The sequence below is a fragment of the Sturnus vulgaris genome, chromosome 9 (assembly GCF_052056855.1).
Source record: "Sturnus vulgaris isolate bStuVul1 chromosome 9, bStuVul1.hap1, whole genome shotgun sequence".
NCBI lineage: Eukaryota > Metazoa > Chordata > Aves > Passeriformes > Sturnidae > Sturnus > Sturnus vulgaris.
Genome location: NC_142251.1, coordinates 20,545,996 through 20,563,349, shown reverse-complemented (window position 1 = coordinate 20,563,349; position 17,354 = coordinate 20,545,996).

Sequence of the window (17,354 nt, the reverse complement as noted above, 5' to 3'; positions counted from 1 at the left end):
AAGAAACTGTATTGCTTCAAAGAAGAGAAGATAATGTAGAGTATGGAAAACCTAATTGTGAACTGTTCTAGTTCTGCAGTAGATTGTTTTCAGTAACAATGTGCAATTATCTGCCCTAGAGTTAGGAGCACGGTTCTGGCTTTTTAAAGAACTTAATTTTTTTCTTTTTTGAAAGACTATAGTGTGATTTGAAACATTGACCCATTCTGAATGAGTGAATTGGAAAACGAAGAAGAGTAATAATTGGGGAGTAAATAAAAGTGAAAAACCAGGCCACAGTAGTGTTTTCTTTTCTGAAGTCTTCTTAAACTTGTATATTTACTGCCCAGAAAGTGATCTGCTTCCTGAGCCATACTTCATGGGAGATGGCCTGGCAGATTTGGTGCCAAATACTGTTTCTCTAGAATAAGTACAGTTACTTCAATTGATGAGTAATCAAGGCATCTTTGGCTATGTTTTTCTTTATGGTAGTTTTTGGATTATGTTAGGGTAATTTTTGGATTTCATGGAGGACTGCTAAAACACAGTATGTGTGATATGCCAGTTAAAAAATATATGGACCAGGTCAGGTAATCACAATAATAGTACTTCAGTTATTTGAAGTATAAACGATATTTTTGAAACACATACAAAGTAGGATAGTTAGTGCTGGGCATTGAACACAGGTTATTTTGGTCTGCATCAAGGATGTGGTTTGGTCCAGGAGATCAGGGAATAAACTGGAATAAATGGCAAACTCATTTTGTTAGTTAAGGAGACATTCCAGTGAAATGCCTGTTGAGTAGAAAATCCACCAGTGAAGATGTGAGGGGTGGATTTATTATTTTCAAGCATGGAACACATGAGCTTGTAGCATATTAGAAAGACTTAACTGCTATCTCAAGAACAAAAACTCACTATTTGGGAGCAGCAATCAATTTCTCTAACTCACAAAACACCTTACCCTGTGTTACCATGGGATTTGCAGATACAAGAAAAATACCTGGACAGAGGGGATAATTTGCAGAAAAGTTGGTTATTTTGGTGCTTGGTTTTATTTGCTTTATGAGTTGAATACATCAGTCCAAAGGTATGAAATTCTCACTCTGGAATTTCATTTCTAGATACTCAGGGATAATTTGTAGTTGTGGTCCATATCATGTTAGGTACAGTTGCTTGGATACACTGTGGGATCCTGTTTCTGCTCCTCCTTGAGTATGCAGATGCTATAGGCTATACAAGTATTTTTGGTCATGAGCTTTTGTAAATAGAATACTGAAATTCTCCTTCTGTAGAAATTCCCAAAGAAAAATTTAATTGTATGAATGTTGTCAGAAGTATCAACAAAGCTGTTTAAAGTGAATTGCAATGGGTGTTGACACCCTTTTGTGAGTGAAATGATTCATTGTATTTCAGAGTGAGCATCTACCAGATTTTCTGCCTGGCAGATTTTTCAGGGCATAGGGTTTTTCTCCTTTAAAAGTACAGGTTTTCTCTTCTTTCTGAAATAAAAGTTTTAAAATGTGTAATTCCTTCTACCTTGAAGGATTTAAGTAAAAGTGCATTAGAAAATCTTCATTTTTTCTCTCTCTACGCCAAAAATCTTGCCTTCCACTAAGACATATCCTCAAGTCCATAATGAGAATTCAGGAGCCTTGACTGCCTAAAGCCTAAAATCTGTTCTTTTCTTTGTAGGTAGGAAATTATTTTTTCACAGTTTGTTCAGAAGAATCAAAACATGAGGTAGCTTCAGTAAGATATTTGCACATTTGGAGACAAGAAGGTCTCTGAATCTGACAGACTTTTTTGTGGTCTTGAGTATATTTCAGTAGTGTATTAATTTCTTGGTCATAAGTCTCTCTTATGCTGGCTGAATGCTAAATACTTGCTTTAGTTGCAAAGGCAATAAAAGCTTCATGTTTGCACAGGTTTTTTTTTCCTGGATGAGTCACTGCAGTTTCATTATTTTTATTTTTATAACCTAAAGTAATTATTTTTGATGCATGTATTGAAATGAAAACCTCCTTCAACATAAAATGTCAGAAGAGAATTTCCATTGCCTCAATCCTTTGCCTGGCTTATGGCATGTGCCTGTTTTGTAGCAGCATTCTTGCATACTCCAGATATATATCTGTGTTGTATTTCATGCAGCATCACTGTAACCAGTCCGTTTCTTTGGTACGAAACTAACCATTATCTGAGGCCAACCAGAATGTTCTGTATACTTAAGAAAATCCTGGATTTACTTATTATGAGAATGGGGTCACCTACTGGTCATAACAAAATTTTCATTATTTTAAGCTCTCTGTCATTTACATTAACTAGGATATGCCTAAGAACCTTTCTTAATGACTTTGTGTTGTTTCAATTAAGTTGTTCTTAGATCAAATCAAATAATGGTAGGATTTGTCGACCTGCAAAACTGCCTTCCCCATATGGATTGGTAAGAGATTATCCCACCAGGGGTTTAGAATCCAGGAAATTAAAAAAAATATATCTGTATAACTAAATGTTTTCAAAAGGAGGAAACATCTACGATAATGAAACTGAGTCTATTTTAAAATGCAAGGGATCCTCTTGAATGCCAGTACTAAGCACACTCAAAGAAAACATTGTGCACTAAACACTGTGCATTATGATTATAAAACTAGGTCTCATTTAATCCATCAATATTTTGGTATGTTTAATATTTAAAGAGTGTTTTTAAACCATTATTCAGAAAACCCTAGGACAAAAACGATTTTACAAATAACAAAGCATACAAGAATGGAAGCTAATTTGACCTTTATCACTGTATTGTCATTAGGAAAAGAAATTCAATTGCAGCAGTTGTCTGCATATATATGTAATCTGTATCTTTTCAAAACAGGAGAATACATCAGAGCATTTTTCATAATTTTGAGACTTTTACAAATCAATTGCATAATAAAATATGAAACAGTCATAAATGCAGTTATGCATCCCAAATATATGCCAAATGTTTTATCTTATTCAATAGAAGGAAAAGCAGATGGTTGAAGGAAATTTGTTTTCCCTGTAATCAGTAGAACCAATTTCTAAAAGTACTTACAGAAGCTGACAGTGAGTCATCACCTTTGTTTCATCATAATATAGGGAAAATTCCCTTATCATCCTGAGTGACCTGAATATATGTTTTTCATATTTAAGATTTAATTCATAAACAAAAATTTATTAGAGGAAAAATATATGTTTTTAAAAAGTATTAGATGATTTGAAACAGCACCTTTCTGTCAGAGCTTGCCTGGGATTTCATTTCCCCTGAAATCTCTTCGATTATGATTGTTACACTGGGTGCCTCACATCCAAAAAGGCATTCAGGGGCTACTGGTTTGTGTAAAAAAACACAGATTGAATTTGCACTTCTTTTACCTCTTCTGTGTTCTGCCCTGCATTATTTCAACACTGTGTATCTCAGTGCTAATAGCTTTCAAATAGCTGCTATGTGCTTTACAGATGCTAAACCATACAAATAGTATTTATGATTTATAAGAATTCTAGTAGCAGGCTGATGATGGCTTCCTTTGGAAAGGGGTCCTAACTGTAGAGACTTGTGACTTGGGTAGCTCACAGTCAGATTAATATGAAGAGTTTGGCAAATCCTGTATTTGTGCATTGAAATGATGGTGTGATCTTAAATGAAGAGAGTAACAATTTCTAACCCCCTAAATGTATGTTTCTTTATTCATTATGAGGATATGGTAGTATTGCATGGTAGGGTGTTTTCTCTATCTGTTGGAGAACCTTATAGAGAAAAGGGAACCACTGCAATTAAAAGTCACCTTGGAAGTCCTCTGCTTTGTCACGTGAAGCCACGTGATAAGTTTAGCCTACTAATAGAAATATACTTAAAGTAATTAATATAATTATATATCCGAGTTCCTGTGAATTAGATGACTTGTCATCTCTCAGTAAACTTTTTTTTTTGTGCTCTTACTTTCTTCAAGAGAGGGGTAGGACCTTAAACTTATCCTTATTGAATCCAGAGGCTGTTTTTGCAGAATTGCCACATAACGTATTATGTGATATCAATCATATCTTTCAAAGTGCCATAAACTGCCAAATACTCAGAAAAAAAAAGGAGCTACTCTAAAGCAGATTCCTCAAGTGTGTATAAACCCGTTACATTTGTGGGGACACTAAGTTATGAGGAAAACCAAAACACCAGCAAATGGAGCATAGCTGGCTTTGGGCAGCAGGATTAATAGTCCAAAGTGAATTCACATGTGTCATAGACAAACTGCTACTGGCTGGTTCAAATGCTGTGAATGCCTCTGTGACACATTGGTGTCACCCTGTGATAACAGGGTACAGGTACTCTCTGTACCTTAATTCTCCTCTAGAGATAAGGGAATACATCTTTACATCCTGATGGCAAATTAATTGGTGGCTGTTGATCATTCACGTGGTACAGCAGAAAACTTCACAGAAAAAAACTTATGAAGAATTAAAAATGGTGTAAAATGGCAGGTTTTTGAGGTGGCATTAAAGACCTGAGGCATCACATTGAATAATGGAGATAGAATGAAATAAAATACTCTTTTGTTCACTGAACTTTATCCATCTTATTTACCAAACAGGTTGGAGCCCAAGGGAAATCCTAATATATGAATTGATGATTGCAGAAGGAGTGCTGTGAAATCTGCTCTTGTAATTGAGTAGAAAGTTGTCTGAATTTCTGCTGTTCATTTTTCCCTTCAGCTGAAACTCAGTAATCCTTCACAATGCTTCTAGTCCAAGACACACCATGAAGTTGCTTATAATCCCACTGGTGACAATTAGAACTAATGACTTCTTCCTCTGTGAGCTGTCTCCATGTTTCAGGGGATGTGATGGTCACTCAGACCCAGGTGCAGAAACAAATCTGCCTGTGCCCTACACAGCAGTGTTGTCAGCCTTGTGTGCTCTGAGCTCTGGTCCCCTCAGGAGTAAGAAAAGCTTGGTAGAGTTGTCAATACCAGGCAAAACAGTGTCTGATTTTATGAATACCCTTCCTTCAGCTCACCACTAAAAATTATTGCAATGAATTTAATTTATATATTTGCAAATGCTGTAACATGAAACATACTGCTGCTGACAATCTGAATAGCTCATGCTGTCAACTGTTTGGAAGAGCTCTCAGCCTAGAGTTTGACATGTGCTTCCTCAGCAGGGAACAAGGAGAGTTGTTTTGCCCAAGCATAACCTGTTTATGCAGCAAATAATCTGTAGAGGTATTTCCTTCATTGACATTCTTGCTGCCTTGAACAGGCTTACTTTAATGAGCTCCCCCTTTGTAGCTGTATTTTGCAGTTTCTTTTCTAGACCCTGACAACTATTTTATCCACTTTGTAACCTTAAGGTTGTAGGGAAATATTAAAAAATTAAACTTGCATGCAAGTTATTTAGTATAAGGCTTTTCCTTTCTGCCCAGCCCTTCACACTCCATTGAAGGCAGTTCCTGCTGCCTTGCACTGGGCTACTGGGAAAAAAGACAAATGTTTCAGTATGGAAGGATAGGGAAGAAGTCAGAATTTTTACACTGAGATCAGTGGCAAGGAGGCTTTGTAGTGCCCAAAGAAGACCTGAAGGTAAGAGAGTGTTCCTTGGCTGCCTGGGTCTCTTTGGGCCTTATTACACAGCTCAGGCTCTGGGCTTTTCCCTTCGGCAGTGGTGCATTGCTGTGAAGAAATGCACCTGCAGCTGTACAGGGGCACTGGAGTCCTGAACTACAGCTAGATAAATGCACAGGAGTTACTTACACAGTGTGAGATACAAAGGCTTAATGAGCATGGATATCTAGCAGAAACTTAAAAGAAGCTAAGCCAATTGTCTCTACACCAAAGAGTAAACGGCTTAAACGTGTTCAGGTTCTAAGTTCAGATGCATATTTTTACGAATAATACATGAATACTGTGGATTCATGCAAGGGTCACGTAGGATTTACTTTGCAAAAAAAAGGGGGCGAAAAAGAGATATTAAAACCCTTTGTATATTACAAAGCGCCTTTTTTTCTGCTTGACTGTTTAGTATTTGGAGCTCAGTATTTATAGAGTTGTACTTGAGAATCACTATTTTTAATGTTAATAAATAAATTAATAAATAAATAAAGTGGAGGAAGCAAGAATGGAAGATTTGTTTGCAGAAGGTGGATACTGTTTTAAACATTTGTTAAATTGAAAATGAGCTGAGTACAAAAAGAAATCCTGTTTTTCCCTTTTTACTTTAAATTATCTGTTCTGTAGCCTATCAGTGAATAATAATATAATTCATAGTTTATCAAAATAATCTGGTCTGGAAAGTAAGACAATTTACAAGTATGTGACATGTCTCTGTGACTCAGTAATCTGCCATAGTTTGGGAATCATGCATTTGTTGCAAAATACTCAAGAGCTTATGTAAGAGGCTAATACTGATCTCTGACATGTGGAGCCTGGCTCCGTGTGTTTATGTAACACTTCTTAATGAATTAGGTTTTCCTGACAAGTGCTGCTTTGATTGCAGCCTCTGTAAGATCTCTTTGCAAAATCAGTAAAAGCTGCAAACTATGAACGAAATGTTTATACTGGAAGGTTGGAGAGCCACATGTTGACTGGCGAATTTTTAAAGTCTGCTTCCATCAAAGGGAACGTGGCAGGGTCTTGGCAGCTCTCATGCCTTTGTAAGCTGCAGTATATTGCTAACAAAGCCCAATCAAGGCTTTTCTGTCAAGACTGCTAATTGCTTGGATCCTGCTTCTGTCAGTGCTTGTAATGCCTGCTCAGAGGCAAGTGGATTCGTTGACCTGAAGCACGTATAAATTCTTTTCAAATTTCATTGATATTCTGTCTGAACAGCCAAGAAAGAGGAGGAAATGCATTGCATTTTCTCACTAGGTCACTGGAGATGATGACCATTTGAAGCAGCACAATGCTGCCAAATGATTGCCAGGGCAGACTATTTCATTGAGAGCAGGTGCTCCAGTGTAATACTCAACACAAGCAGTGGCTAACACACTGAGGGACACTGAGTAGCATGGGAGTGAGTGGCATTATTTTCTGGCATTGTGGAACCAAGTCAGTTATGTCTGGGTGATCCTGGGCTTTGTTTATCATATAATGATGAAAACCCACGTTTCTGAGTCTTGCTGCCACAGGTTTTGACATAGTAGTCTGTAATTTTGTCCCTTTGTGAAGGGAGGTGACAGACAAAAGGCTGGCTTTTCTGAGGCCATGTCCTGGTGTGTGAGGATGTGTGTGGGATCTCTGGAATTGCCAAGGGGAGGGAGAGCAGTGTCACTGCTGGCCCCACCATGCCAAGGCGAGGGGCAGCTCTGCAAAGAAAGCTGGAGTCTCTGCAGTGTGGAAAACTCACTGCTCAGGTCAGGAATAGTTTATATTTCCACATTGCAGACAACAGAGGGTACCTTTGTGCCATCAAGTAATGGGTTACTTGGATTTTTATAAGTATCTGGGTCAAAATTGGGCAGGTAGCATGTACTTGATCAGAAAATGTAGGTGTGGGTAAGATTTATTTCTCTCTGACTGAATCCACATTTCTCTCAAGGTTTGTTAATACAGCCAATCACGCTTGTGGCTGTAAATGGGTTTGATGCTCATTGAATAGCCTGTGTACATCAGTTGCTGGTCCTTTTCTTCTGTGATACAGATGTCTATAAACTAGGTCATACCAACCCCTACTAGCTCTTTCACTAGCTGACAGTCTTGCAGGAGAAAACAAAGTTAGGATGAAGACAGAAAACGGATTTCTGTTTTATCCCTGCAGGAAGGTTGCCCCTGCCAGGTCTGGGTTTAGCTGCATGGCTGGTCAGTGGCAGCAGTTTGTGCTTTCTAATGCTGATTCTCCTGAGCTTGTTCTGGGAACAAAAGGGTTTGGTTTCTGCTGACGTCAATCTGGCTCCTTTTCAGAAGCAGTAAATTCAACCCCCCAAAAAAAAGTTTTATGGCATGCTTTACCTTAATCTTTACCTTTATGATGTGGTGATTTTTTTTCCCTTATCTTTTTTTAAAATAATTTAATTATTCGTTTTTGTCTTTGATTGAATTTGGCTTGATCACCTCTATGTCGAATCAAAAAGTGTGCCAGACCTGAGGACAGCTTGACGTCTCCAAGTTCTTCCTTTCAACTTCCAACTCTAGATTTTAATGAGCATCTGATTCTACTCAAGCAGCAGCAGGTTATTATGTCTGCTGTGATAGGGATTTAATTGTGTGCCTCTGCTACTATGCTGAGATTCCTGGAATCTCTGTAACCACTTTGATGTGGTGTATGTTTAAAAATTGTGTGAGTTATATTTTTCCCTCAGAGGTAAGGAAAATGTTTTGTAATTCAGGTTGGAATTATAGGAGGGGAGAGGAGCGTGGGAGGCAGTGAGCATTTGTGGCCTCTCTGATCCAATGGTGGTAAGAATTTCAGCTGCAGTCTTACAGAGACCTGCTCGTGGTAACGTGTCAAGGGATTTGTCATCATTGGCATCTTTGAGGTTGAATTTTATTAGGTGTTTGTAACCTCTCCCGCTTGATTTATTTTAACTGGTGTCATCTCTTTTGACAACCAATATTATTGCAGTATTTTTGTTGCTGGAAGTGCCATGATTTGCATAGCTGAAAACCACATATCTTTGCTTAAGAGGAATTGCTCTTAAGGCTCTTTTATAGACAAGAAATCAACAAACATCAAAAAATTCTCTGAAAAAGATCTCAGGAGTTGATTTTGGCATTGTGGAGAAAGAGTTACTGCTGAAATTGCCTTTGCTGTTCTATTACAATAAAGTCTTACTTTGATTTCCATTTATATTAATTTCCTTTTACATATCTGTGTGATGTGTGATTTGTTGAGGTTTTGTTGAGGTTTTTCCCCATAAAATTATTAAAAGCTTAAAATCAAATCAATGATTGTATTATGAAGAAATAATTTATGTGATAAAAATGGTCATAGGTGCAGTACAGATAAAGCAACAGAATATTAGGGAGTTTTCTGATAGCCCAGTTAAAATTATTTTCCATTGTTCTTTGGTAATAATGGAAGGAAGCTGCTATGTAGCGCAAATTAAAATACTTCTCAATATAGAAAAAAACCTCAAATTTCTATTTTTGTTCTAGTAAAACATTGACACTTTGCTTAAGAAGAGGGGATTACAATTTTCAAAATCAAAATGTTATTATGAAACTGTTTAAATTTCTCACAAAAAAAATCTGGAAAATACAGGGGCATCCATTTGAAACAGGAATGCCATTGAATACAGAATGGTGGCAAAAGATGTTATTATTTTTATAGGGAGATTTAATTCCTTCAATGAAGTAATGAAATAGCTTTTCTAGTTGAAGTATCTTTGTCACTTTCTATGTAGACAGCATATTATGTTAACTACTTCTTTGATATATTTTTGCAGCTAAATGGTTTTAATCCCTTTGACTCTCACAGTACTAATTTTGTTTTATACAGTAATTTAGACACAGCACTCTTTCAGAAATATCTGGTTTCCCTCATTTAATATTTATATCTGAGAATCATAATTTGTTTTTTCTTTTCCTGAGGATGATGTACAATTTCATTTGACATTTATCTTGATTCAAGGACAGTGTTAATTCATTTCTGCTTGGCCTTGTAACGTCTGTTATTCAGTGGAAGGGATTGTCTGCACCTCTGTATGAAACTCACTTGTTGACTTGCAATATAATGCTCTTTTAAATTGAAGGATTTTCAATTTTCCTTTATTTGACACTATGCTGTTGATGATTTTACTTCAGATTCTGGATTATGCACTGCTGGTTTATTAGCAAGTTTAGATATTGTCTTTGTTTACAAAACATTTGTGAGGTATGTTTTCTCCTTTCACTTTCTGATGATCTAAAATTCAAGTTTTCTATTTTGGCTAAGTTTAGCTTTTAGTATGTAGAAGTGTGGACTTACTTTTTGTCAAGGAAAAGTATTTTTATATGTTTATTTCTGTCTATGCTTATGGTGATTCTTAAACCTTTCAAGTCCTTTGCTGGAAGGCCATGGCATTGATGAGTTCTCTTTCAAATTTAGGTACACAATTGAAGTTAGTTTTCCATGATCACTAGCACAGTCTATTTGTTTGTTCTTTCTCCATTATTCTGCAGTTCCTTATTAGATCTGTTGGTTCCAGAATATTTTGGGTTTACAAGCGTGCAAAGGGAAAAATTAATTGAGTTGTATGCAATGCAACAGTGTAATCTGAATTTTTCTTAATGGAAGGTTGCTGAGTGGCCAGGAGATGTCTCCAGCTTGGTAATAAAGACGAATTGCATTACTTAAAGTTCAAGATAATGTTTAATTCTATCTGTTATCAGATCATAAACTCAGTCCTAATGTGGTCCCTCTGTGTGCATCATGCACAAAAGCCATGCAGAAAACAGAGGCTTCAGTGGGTTTGTGAGACTGCCTGAAATATTTTCATTGCTTGTGCTCAAGTGCAGTCTTTCCTTAAACTTCTTCACAAGTGCAACAATTACGTGTTAATCTCCAACTTTGTACAGTCCTCAACAATGGAGTGTGTACTTGTGCTAAATGCCTCTTTATTCCTAAAGTCAAAGCTGCAGATTCATTCTACAGTGCCTTTTAAAGGCAGAAATTAGTTTAGGACTACCTCATAACATCTTCCAGTTGCTAACACATATCAGTTCACATCTTGCACTAAAATGCAGAGAGAAAGTGCTCTGCTTTTAGCTCAAAATATTTCATGTTGCTTTTTCTCTAAAGCTTTTTCTTGGATTTCTAGATTTCTTGGATTTGAATTACTATTGATTTAATGGTTTCTCCACTTACTTTTATTTTCAATTTATGCATCTCAATTTTAGAATATTTAAATTGGAGATATTTTAAAAACTCTGGAATTGTGCTTCTTGCCTATAATTTATATATTTAGACATGCTGTATTACAGACATAAGTAGGGATTTTATTTTAGTCACCTTTTAAATATGGTCAGAAAATACGGCAACTTCTTGTGATTTTCTTTCAATGTTTTCTTATGAACTGTGTAGATTTGCTGAATGATATGCTTGTTGCTGATGCTTATAATTGCATATTGATCTATTTATTTTTCAATGTGACTTTATATTAGAAGATGCTGAGGAATACTGTGATGATGCTCAGTAACCTCATGTTGACAACTCCAAGGAAATTGTAATTAATTGGTAGACACGACTAGTAAGTAACATAAGATACAATATTCTCAATTTGTGTTTAAATGTAGAAGATAAGAGAATTATTGGTGCTAGAATTACCTGAAATAGTTGCAGTTATAATTCTTTATGCTGAATCCTCTTCCAGTGTTAAACCTTTGTTGCCATATAAGGAATTGCAAATTATTAAGCCTGGGAACAAAGGATCAGTTTAGACAACTCATCGTAGAAACCATGTAAGTGAAGAATCCAACTCCTCTTTATTGTGGATCAACAATAAATAAGACATATTGGGACATAAATATAACAATTGTGGGAAGAGAGATGTTCTATTTTTTATATCATCTGAAATGTTGTTGGCTACGTGACACGTACAACGTGAATACTTGTATTTGTTTATTATTGGTGGAATACATTTAATTGCAGGTGTTTTTACAAAGTTTCAAAATGTTGCATACCTCAAGGGTGTGGATATCACAGTTTTAAGTATTCCTTCCAAAAATAAAAACAAGCAAGCAGAAAAAAAAAAACCCACCAAAAAGCCCAAACCACAAAAAACCCCTGTTTGTCCCAGGCTGGTGTACTATACCAATAAAATATGATCTCCATTATAATAACCTACTTTATGAAGATTAAATGGTTTTGCAATTCAAACAAGGTAAAATTGGTTTAAAGCAAAATCAAACACTAGTTTGCTAGTTTAGGATTTGAATAGTGGAATGAGAAATCTTTTTTTATATTGCTATTGTGCACTGGTCAGCTAAGAAGTAATTGCTTTTTATAAGGCAAATTTGCTTTTACTTTTCCAAGGTAATGAAATGAACCTGAAACATTTCCTTTGAAATCAAAGTCACTATCACTCAAATGTCACCAGCAGAATTCCATCATATGGTTTCAGCAAATACATAATGAGAAAGTAGTGCTTGGAAATGATTGACAGGATTCTATTAAAAAGCTTTACTACACATTCATCCCTAATTATCTGTGTTGTAAATCAATAGTGATTTGACTTTTTTTGATTTACATGTTACTAACATGAACAGACAGAGACATCTGGTTCCTATTTGAATAGAATAGAATAGCTTGAAGATGTAAGTTGGAAACTGCAAATGCATTGAGGGAAAAGCTCTGATTTTTTTTTCTAATACCTAATGAAATTCTGTGCAAACAAAGTATGCTCATTGACATAAGAAAGTCTTAAAATATAATATGCAAAATTGTTCAAAGAAGGAAATAATCTATGATTGAATCAAATCTTTAAACAGGTATGTGTAAAGGTCTAACAAAGAAATTATTCCCAAGAGTAAAGATATTCCATTGCATAAAATCAAAGCTTCTTAAGGAAAAAAATTATGTCAAATATAGTTTAGCTCCTCTCCAACCTAATCATCAGTTCAGAAGAGGAGACTTTATTTGTGGTCAGGGAAATGCTTTTTAGGGGCAGAAGGACAAGGGATGTAAATTCAGTCTCAGTGAGAGGGCAGCACACTTTTAGCAAGATAGATATCAGGAGGAATGCTGCAGTATTGCTGCAGAGTAGAACAATTTTCAAGCCCATGCCAATGATTCTGACATATTCCTTCTTTTAAACAGGACTAGAGTGAGGGCTTTAAAGTTAAAAAGTGAATCAAACAAACATGGTTCATGTGAATTCACAGCTGCTATGGCATAGTAACAGGAGACTCTATTTACAGGGTGTTCTAGAAGTTGCTCAGCAGCCATGGATAAAAACTACTAAATACAACAAATACCAGTAGGGCAACACTGAAGCCATTGGCACGACTGTCATGACTCAATATTTAACATATTGGGGAAGACTTAGGTGGCAGAAGGGGAGGAAAACGATCCCTCATGCCAAAGACAGTTTTAGCCATTCGAATTACCAACAGCTTGGGAAGCTTCCAGTGACAATGGAGAAATCTTGCAAGAGCTGAAGTGCAAAATGGAAACAGTGGGTGTCTGCTTGTTGATGATCAGACTCAAGAACAGAATGGCTGTTCTGTAAGAGCTTATTTATATGTAACATGAAAAAATATATCTTATTGTGGAGATTATGGAAATTTGTACATGAAGTTTTCATGCTCGATCCTGCATTCAACTAAATTGAAAGTAATTTTATTATGTCTGAGTATCCTAGAAGACAATTCCTGACTCAATTGTAGCCTTAATACTACTAATAAAAAAATATTAATTGTACCTCATCCAGACTGAAAATGAAGACATTCACAGTTCAGTGGAAAGACTTTGGCATTACCCTACTTAAAGAAATATGGCTAAATTAATTAGAGGAAAATATTAAATTAGGATAATAGAATAAAAATTGAGAGGTTTACAGAAGATTTGGTAAATTATGTATCAAAGCCTAACGCCATGTATTATAAAGACCCCCTTTTACTTTTGAAGACAACAAACCCAGCTATACTTCAGGGAAAAGTTAGTTACTCTGTAATGTTATAAAACAAGTTTTAGCCAAAGGAAACGTACAAAACTAGAGGAATTAAAATGTAAGAGTTAATAATTACAGAAAGTAATATGATGGAAAAGAAAAAGACATTAAAAATATCTAAGACTTGAAGTTTTTGGTTAAATGGGTATGGTTTGGTAATGGTATTGTGTTTAATTAATGTACTTGAAATAACTAACATGATCTGTTACATAGAAGTGGAATAGATGTGTACAATTACCACAACCCAGGTGAGGATGATTTAAATTACACATCTGTATCACACTTGTGGTTGATGATTTAGTTAATAATAGATGGAATGTAAATACACTAAGAAAATTATACATAAAGCATTGTATGGCAAACAACTGAATGAGCACCACAAATGTTATGAAAACTGGAAAAACATTCAGAAAACCTAATTTTCAAAGATTTCTTTCTAAAGATTGCATAGAGAAGAACTTGCAAATTGACATTTTGTTGGGTCTCTTTCAGAAAAAAGAAAAAGTTTCCTTCAAAAGATCAAAAGAAAATTAACACTTGTTCCATTTGTTATGACTTAGGATCTTCATCTTTACTTCAGTCCATGCAAAATAAGATTGAAAAAAGACTTGAATAATAGAATTGCAATTTGGAAGTATAATTAAGAACTCCTGAGCAGACTTGATGGAAGATAAATCTCACCAAGTTGCCTTGGTATAATTTTTAATATCATTTAGATTGGCTGATACAGGTAATGGTGTTTTATATGACAGATTCCTGTAAGCATTTGTTTAAGATTTCAGGTGAGAACGGGTAAGGGTGCTAAGTCACGTGGTGGACCTTGAATAAGGGGAATTCCTAAATTTGTAGTTTTAGCAGTATTTAGGGTATTAATAGTCTTTTTCAGACTAAGATTTGGAACACCTTTTTCATTGATCAGGGAGAAAATATAAAATTATTAAAAGTGATAGTGCAGTGAAGAGATATTTGGAGAAATGATGAATAATGATTACAAAATTATACTGATATATTAATATAACTGATCCATAGTCAGATGAATCACTACTAAGGTGATGTTTTGTTGAAGGATAGTATCTTTTTTGGGTGTTGAAAAAAAAAGCCAAACCCAAACTACATTAGGGACATTATTTTCATTGCATCTGCCACCTTTATAATCAAAATATAATAATGTATTTAGTTCTGGAGTCACCAGCTCAAAAAGATGCAAGTAAATTGAGACAGGTTCATAAAGCCATGACAGTGATGTAAAACGTGCCAATATTTCCTGGTGAAAGATAAAACGTTCCATGCTGTGTCAGCAAGCCATGGTGCCTCTTAAAGTCCCGTATTGAAACAACTTGTCAAGAATATTCTACTAATAATATTTGAAGAAATTGAAAAAATACAGTAGTGTTGTTCCACTGCTCAGTTAATAAAGCACAATAAGCTTTTATCTGTGTCTCTGGCAAAGAAGAAATGTGAGGTCTGATTCTGCCATGCTGTGTTCCTTTTGTTAGAAAATAGTTCTTTGTGTTTCTGGCTTTTATTTTGCCCAAGCTGTCCGCTGCCCAGCCAGGATGTGTGACTGGGGAAAGTGTTATCCTGCCTTTCTGCAGACAGCCCCTGGCAGGGTGGAGCCAGGAGCAGCCACTGAAGCTGTTCTGGGATAACAAAGACCCGTGTCTACAGTGGCACTCAGAAATAAAACAAAGGTTTCCATGGCTGTTACCACAGGCTGGATCAGGATCAGTGAGGTGGGAGCTCTGGTGTAGATGAACCTTCAGCACTTTGCTGCAGTACACACGGTCTGTCTGAAGATAAAGGAAATTTCTGGAACCTTTCTATAAATGTGCTGGTGCTTCCCCTGCACTGCTGAGTGAGGCCATATCCTGTGGGACAGGTTTCCTTCTGGAGCTTATCTGAGTCCTGTGAACTAGAAAATGAGATACTGATCTTACAGGAATTTGCAATGCTGTTTTCTTACTGGAATAGTCTAGTTCACAATTATATATGGCTCAAATTATTTATCGAGTATATTTCAATCCCTCTTACTTCTGTTTTGCAGGAAAAGGAAGACAAAAATCTGTATCCTTTGAATAAATTTACATTTTTTTCAATAGCTTAGTGAAATAATGCAGATTTAAACCATCTGTCCTCACTGGCTGTAAGGATGGAAGCTGTCAGAAATTTGTCTCCAAAGCAGTTTAAAAAGTGCCTTGCACAACATCAAACCTCCTAGGTTTGTCATTGGAGAATGTTTTTTTGTAGTACAGGTAAAGTAGGTTTTTTCTTCTTTGTAACCTGTAGTTGTAGTGTTAAAATTTGCCATAATAACATATGCAGTCTTCTAGGCAGGTAGCTCTTGTGAACTTTTTCACTTGAGAATCATAAAAGAGAAGCAAGCAAACCTTTCTTTGTGCTGTAAGCTAATTTTTAATGTCGGCTCTTGGGAGAATATGGCAACAGGAGTGGTAAAACCTGTCCCGTGTTAAAAAGATCTTGATTTCCACAATAGCAATTCCAACTGACTTTATGGTAACTTGCATGTCCTCGGCCCTTGATAAAATTCCATGTGTATTTATAGACAAGAAACCTGAAGAAAACTTACAGGAGTATGTGCATCTCTCTTCAGCAGTTTGTCAGTACATTTTCATTCTGGTCCAACTGCCTTGGGTTGACATCATAAAGTGCTGGAGTGCCGAGTAACATTTGCAGGATTCATGGTGATGTTTCTGAAACTATCAACTATTAAAAATTTTGCATATCTTAAAAACGGAACTTCAAGTTTTCATTTGAAAAAGTTGCATTTATAAAACCATTAATTAAGATTTCACTCAAGGAGACAGGCATACATAGTGTGTTAATGCTATTTACATTGAGTAAATCAAAGAAAATATCTCCAGAGCATTACAGCTTCTGTTGTTAGCAGATGTCACACCTGATTTTTGAAATTAAAGGGGTACATGACAAATTGACACAAGGTATAAATTTGATTGAATCATAAGTACCTAATATTTTAAATTTTTTATTATTAAGGAAATGCTCCTGTTGGAAGGAAAAAATATATCAGGTCATACTTAAACTGAAGATAAAACTCCCATCATCTAGAGGTGTTTCTAATGCACGATGCCGAAAGCTCAAGTATTCCTTTGTTGATGGAAGTCTTTAATGTGGTTTTATGAAGAAAAGTATTGGCTTCTTTCAGTATTATGTATTTTCTGTAACTGTTCTTCATCTGGCAGGAAGTTTCATGCTCTCTAAAGGTGAAAAGGTTTTCCTTTTCATCTCTTTAAATCTGTGAATCAGCAAACCTTTAATAGATGAAAAAACTCCCAGCCAATCAACCAACTAGACAAACGTACTTGTTGGAATTAGTTCTCTTGTGGCTGGGAACTGTCAGGGATATTTTTGGGAACCACATGGGGTTTTCCTGTAAGTTTTTCCTTGCTATTTAGTTGACAGGCAGAGCAGCTGTGCCACAGGGCAGTGGCACTTGGTGCTTGTTTGGGGCTGTGTGTCATCCCTGGGGTCAGACACAGGCTGCCCATGCACTCGCTTTGTGTCTCACTCTGGTGGAACCCATGAGGCACTGAAGAGAGGGAGAAAGCAGATGCAGAAAATGAAGCACATTGCTCACTTCCTAGGTTTGTTTACTAAAGCCAGCGGTTGAAAGTGCTCAGAAAAGGCCTTTAAGTGGCATTTGTGAAACACCTTTCTGAAGGAAGTGTGCAGGATGGATTCCTTATATTCCTACACTTCATCAAGTGTGAAAAAACTTATGGTTTAATCAGTCAACTTGGATAGT